Source organism: Myotis daubentonii, chromosome 3 (genome assembly GCF_963259705.1).
Source record: "Myotis daubentonii chromosome 3, mMyoDau2.1, whole genome shotgun sequence".
Taxonomy (NCBI): Eukaryota; Metazoa; Chordata; class Mammalia; order Chiroptera; family Vespertilionidae; genus Myotis; species Myotis daubentonii.
Genome location: NC_081842.1, coordinates 103,527,578 through 103,533,358, shown reverse-complemented (window position 1 = coordinate 103,533,358; position 5,781 = coordinate 103,527,578). Strand labels below are relative to the sequence as shown.

General features: G+C 46.0%; 1 pseudogene; it reads left to right on the top strand.

Annotated features, from left to right (window-relative positions):
• The first annotated feature begins 225 nt into the window (after positions 1-225).
• Positions 226-1,542, top strand: LOC132229339 (nuclear prelamin A recognition factor-like; annotated as a pseudogene).
• The last annotated feature ends 4,239 nt before the right edge of the window (positions 1,543-5,781 follow it).

The window sequence follows — 5,781 nt, the reverse complement described above, 5'->3', positions numbered from 1 at the left end:
CCAGAGGACAGGCCAGGCACCAATAGACCAGCACCGCTGGCATGATCCCGACAGCACTGCTGGCCTCCTGGAACTCGGCCTTGAGCACTGTGGCCGCTTCCCCTTCCTAGAAGCTCCACAAGGAAGAAAGGATACCACCAGCAGCGCCAGGGGTGACCAGTGGTGACTGCTCTCCCCATGCTTCCTTTAGGTCACTCGAGCTGGCCCTCATCCGCCCCACTCCAGATGAAGTGTGAGCACCGTACATGGAAGGAATGTAGTAAAAAAACAAAAACCGATGACCAAGACAATGCCACAGTTAACGTCCAGAGTCCAGCTCAGGAGAATGGAGAGAAGGGAGAATTCCATAAATTGGCCAATGCCAAGATATTTCTGAGTGACTGCCTGGCGTGTGACAGTTGTGTGACCGCAGAGGAAGGAGTCCAAGTTTCTCAGCAGAACACCAAGGACTTCTTCCATGTTCTGAACCTTAATAAGAAATGTGATACCTCACAGCACAAGGTGCTGGCAGTGTCCGTGTGTCCTCAGTCTCTGCCTTATTTTGCTGCTAAATTCAGCTTCAGTGTCACTGATGCATCCAGAAGGTTCTGTGACTTTCTCAAAAGCCTTGGGGCGCACTGTCTTTGACATGAAGATAGTTGTGAACCTCAGCCTCCTGGAGAGTCAGAAGGAATTTGTGCATCGGTACTGCCAGCACCGTGAGGAAGAGCCCCGGCTACCCATGCTGACCTCCGCCTGCTGCAGCTGGGTCTGATATGCAGAGCGGTCCTGGGTTACCCCAACACCCCCACCTCTGCACCGCCAAGTCTCCCCAGCATATCATGGGCTCTCTGGTGAAGAATTACTTCACCAGGTGGCAGAACCTGTCCCCAGACAAGATTTTCCATGTCATTGGGGCCCCATGTTATCACAAGAAACTGAAAGCCCTTCGAGAAGATGTTCCCATAGCTTTGCATAGTTCCTGGGGTGCTGACTGCATGTTAACCTCAGGTGAAATTGTCCAGATAATGGAGAAAAATGACCTCGCCTTGAACGCCACCACCGTGGACACTCTGTTTGGAGACGTGAAGGAAGAGGAGGTGAGGCTCCACGAGGGTGCCAGCTGTGACGGGTACCTGGTGCACATCTTCAGGCACATGGCCAAGGAGCTGTTCAACGAGGATGTGGGGGTGCTCACCTACTGCACCCTGAGGAACAAAGACTTCCAGGAGGTCACCCTTGAAAGGGATGGAGAGGTTCTGCTACACTTTGAGGCTGCTTACGGCTTTCCGAACATCCAGAAGTGGTCCTGAAGTTGTAGAGGGGCAAGTTCCCCTGCCACTTCGTGGAGGTCCTGGCCTGCACCAGGCATGACTAAGTGGCAGGGGCCAGGCCAGGTGGAGGACGGGTGTGTGGACAGGGCACTGCTACGGCAGATGGAAGGCGTCTACATTGCCATCCTGGTGTGGCCCCCAGAGACCAGCGCCCATGTGCAAGAGCTGTACCAGAAGTGGCTGGGTGGGGGGACTCCCCCCAGGCCCAGGCACCTTGCACACTGCCTAGCAGGGCCCAGGGAAGCCTGCCAGGACATCAAGTGATAAAGGTCCAGCAGACGTCCGGCCTGCAGCCGCCTGAGGAGGGGTGCCGGATGCGTGAAGGAAAGGCTTAGCATCTCTGTCATCAGTTTGGTTTCCAGAATTCCCTGCTCCCCATCTGTCGGCTCCCTCCCTCTGAGTAGCACTGTCATTGTAACATGGGTGCAACTGGAATATTGTATCTCCAGAGGATTGCCCCAATGTACATATCCTTTTATCCAACAATGAAAAAATCCCAAAGAACAAAAATAGAGACAGACTATTGTCCTGTAGGCTTAAAAAACAACAACCTGGAAGTGTCCTGAGAAGAGCTGAGACTTGGTTCTGTCCACGCGCCTCAGAGAGATTGGATGAGGAAACGCCCCGGTTGGCCCTGACTTTACCCACTTATGTTACTCTTGAAGGTTTCTTTGCCACAATGTGAATAAACTGCCACCTTTTGGAAAAGGGACTCATATGAAAGTCTGCATTCCCAACTTTTCTTGAAACAGATCTATGTTCTGCAGCTGTGGTCACCGTCCCGAGACCAGGTCCTGTCTACTAGGTGCTGTGGCTGGGAATCAGGGGGCACTGGAGTGGAGGCCCGCCCACCCTTTTACATTCAGGGATTGAGCTGAACTCACTTTGGGGAAGGCCTGGCAAGGGTGACAGGTGTCACAGATGGAAGGATGGAGAATGGAGAGGTGGACACCCTGCTCGGTCTCTCCCTGGCTGGGGTCAGGCAGATGAAGGCCGGCCAGCCCGCCCCACAATTGGGTGAGATAGTGTCCTCTGTGTCCACCTCTCACCCCGTGGGCCCGGCCACTCCCCTCAGCTCTAGGCAGCTGCTCTGCCCTCACATGCTGCTCACCCTAAATGAGAAGGAAGAGAGTAGTTGGCCCACAGACAACTACACAGAAAGATACACAGCCATCATAGAGCCCAGCACCCCAGACACATTAGGGCCGTCCTGTGAAGTGAGGCCTGTGGCCAGCCTGGTGTTGGTTTCTAGAGCACTTAGATTTTGTTACCATGTGGGTGGCCTTCTTGAACCCCCCAGCCTGTTAGATTTCCCTCATTCATGTGTTATTGTACCTGTGTACCCATCTGCGTTGATAACTGGGACATTGTGTGAAATGACCTATTTTCTGCTTTCAATCTATTTACAGTGGGGTTTCATTCTCTGTGGTAACATAGATTCATTTCTGATTATGGAATAAACAGTCGAAGTGTCAAAAAAAAAAAAAAAAAAGCAGCTGCCAGGTGACATCTGACAACTGGCGGGAATGTCTGTGGGAAGGATCCAGATCCCAGACCAGCAAGGGCATCTCACTACCCACCTGAAGGGCCAATCGGGTCCTGGCTCCTCCTCACCCTCCTTGGGACTCTATTTGTGTGCAAAATTCGTACATGGGGTGTGGTCCCCTTGGGACCCTACTCGTGCATGAATTCGTGCACTGGGCCTCTAGTGTAGCTATATAAATGAGTGATCTCTTACACTTTGAGACAGCATGGATGGACCTGGAGAGTATTATGCTAAGCAAAATAAGCCAGGCAGAGAAAGATAAATATTACATGATCTCACTCATATGTGGAATCTAATGTACAAAATACACTGATCTACAAAATACATCTAGAGACATAGAAGCATGGAACAGACTGTTGAATCTCAGAGGGAAGGTGGGGGTGGGTGGGGAGTGATTACCTGGGGAACGTATATGCATACATGCATAGCCCCAGGGCACAGATAATAGTCTTGTGGAGGCCTGGGAGGGGCGAATGGGTTGGGGGTGGAGGGGATCAATGGAGAATAAAAGGAGGATATCTGTAATACTATCAACAATAAACATAAATTTAAAACAAAATAAAACATAAAAAATAAAATAGATCCAGACACATAGAAGCATGCAATAGACTGAGGATTCTCAGAGAGAAGGCGGGGTAGAGAAGAGATCAACCAAAGAACTTATATGCATATATGCATTACCCATGGACACAGATAATGGTGGGGTGAAGGCCTGGGGAGTGGATGAGAGTGGGGAAGAGGGGTGTCAATGGGGAAACAAAAAAGGGACATCTGCAATACTTTCAACAATAAATATAAATTTTTTATAAATCATACATCTATGCATTAATTAATTAATTCACCAAGGAAGGTAGCAGGACAGGAAGAAAAGAATAAGAAAACTACAAAACAGCCAGAAAACAATGAATAAGATGGCACTAGTAAGTCATTAGCTGTCAATAATCCTCTGAATGTAAACAAATTGAATTCCTTAATTAAAAGGCATAGAGTGGCTGAATGGATTAAAAAAAAACACAGAACAAAATTTTGATAACCGGAATGGCAAGCCAAGGTGTTTTCCCAGGGTCATGTCTCACGACGCCAAAGAATGAGCTATGCGGACCAGAAGATTTAAGCAAATGTGTGGAAAATTTATTATAAGCAGATTCAGACTCCCCGCAAGGGGAGGGGAACTCAATAATGGGCTGCCCGTTAAAGCCTTGTAGTCCAGGGGTATATATTTGCCACAAGCCTGCTCTATGTCTACCTGTGTCATCACCTGATTGATTCCCTCAGTTGTTTTTGACCAGCAACAGACCTAAACTTTCCCTGTTTCTATGTGTTCTTTTTCTGTTCCTATGCTGAACTTTCTCTGTTTCTATGTGTTCGTACAGCTTGTTACTGCAGGCCCTCCCTTGTTTTCCCATGCTTCCCGCTTTGTGTCCAAAAACATTTTATTATTTCTGTTTGGTTGGTTCCTGTGGTTTGGCTGGCTCAAACTGCCATGTTTGCCCCTGCCTGTGTTTCATCTGCCTTTGTTTTCCACTGGATCCTTGCTCCATCTGCCTGCATTTGAAGTTAACCCTCTCAATTTGATTACATGCTACCTACGAGACTCACACACACATAGATTCAAAGTGAAGAGATGGCAAAAGATATTCCATACAAGTTGTGGGAATCACAACCAGATTACGTTGGATGCTCAAGGCCAATTTGCCATATGCAGATGCAAAAGCAAGGACACAGTGATTGTACTGTATGCAATGGGCAGACATGCCTTTCTGTAGCCCAAGTATTGATGTCACTATTTGGCAAGAAGCCTCTTTTGTCTAAGTTAGTGTAAAGATGTGTTACTGACCAGCCGAGGCTCGGCTGCTTTCATGTAAGGGGGCTGCTGTGTGTACAATGGCTTCCTGTTTTATGGAACTGCTTTAAAGAACTGTTTTGTCTGGTGGCTCCTTATTAGCAATGGCTACCTGGTCTACAGTAAAGACTCTCTTATATGCCTATGACTGCTCATTTTGTCTTCTCCATCCAATACCGGGCATCCAAGGAGGTCCAGTCCCTGGCAGAGGGACTCAGACCCAAACAAGTATAAACCAAAAGATAATAGGGGCAGCTATATTTACATCAGACAAAATAGACGTTAAGCCAAAAATGGTAACAAGTGACAAAGAAGGTAATGATAAAGGGGGCAACTCATTAAGAGGATATAACAAGCATAAATATTGATGCAACTAACATTGGCTCATTTAAGTACTAACAGATATAAATACTAACAGATATGAAGGGGGAAATATAGAACACTACAATAATATGAAGGGACATTAGTACACCACTTTCAACATTGGCTAGATCATTCAGACAGAAATACAAATAAATATTGGACTTGAAGCTAACTTTAGACCAACGGACCTAACAGGTATATAAAGAACATTCTAAGCAGCAGCAGAAGCAGCATATACAGTCTTACCAAGTACACACAGATTATCCTTCAGGATAGAACATATTCTGGGGTTCTATTCATTTTTCTTCTGTTCTTCATTTATCCTTCTCTTCTTCAAAGCAAATAATTTATATTGATCTGTTTTAAGGGTCACTAATTCTTTCTTCTGCCATGTCTAATTTGCTGTTGAGTCTATCTAGAAAGGCTTTTTATTTTGATAACTATGATTTTCAGCTCTAGATTTTCTTTTAGATTTTGTTAATTCATTGATATCATTTTTTTCAATTCTTTAAGCATATTTTCAATTTTGAACATATTTATAATAGCTACTTTGAAATCAATTTGTTTCATCAACTTCTTTTCCTGAGTGTACATACATATTTCCCTGTTTTTTATATTGATCAATTCGGGGTTAAAATATGCATGTTATAGAAAATATATTGTGGCTACTCCAGATTCATCATATTCTTCTGAAGATTGGGTTTTTATTCTACAAC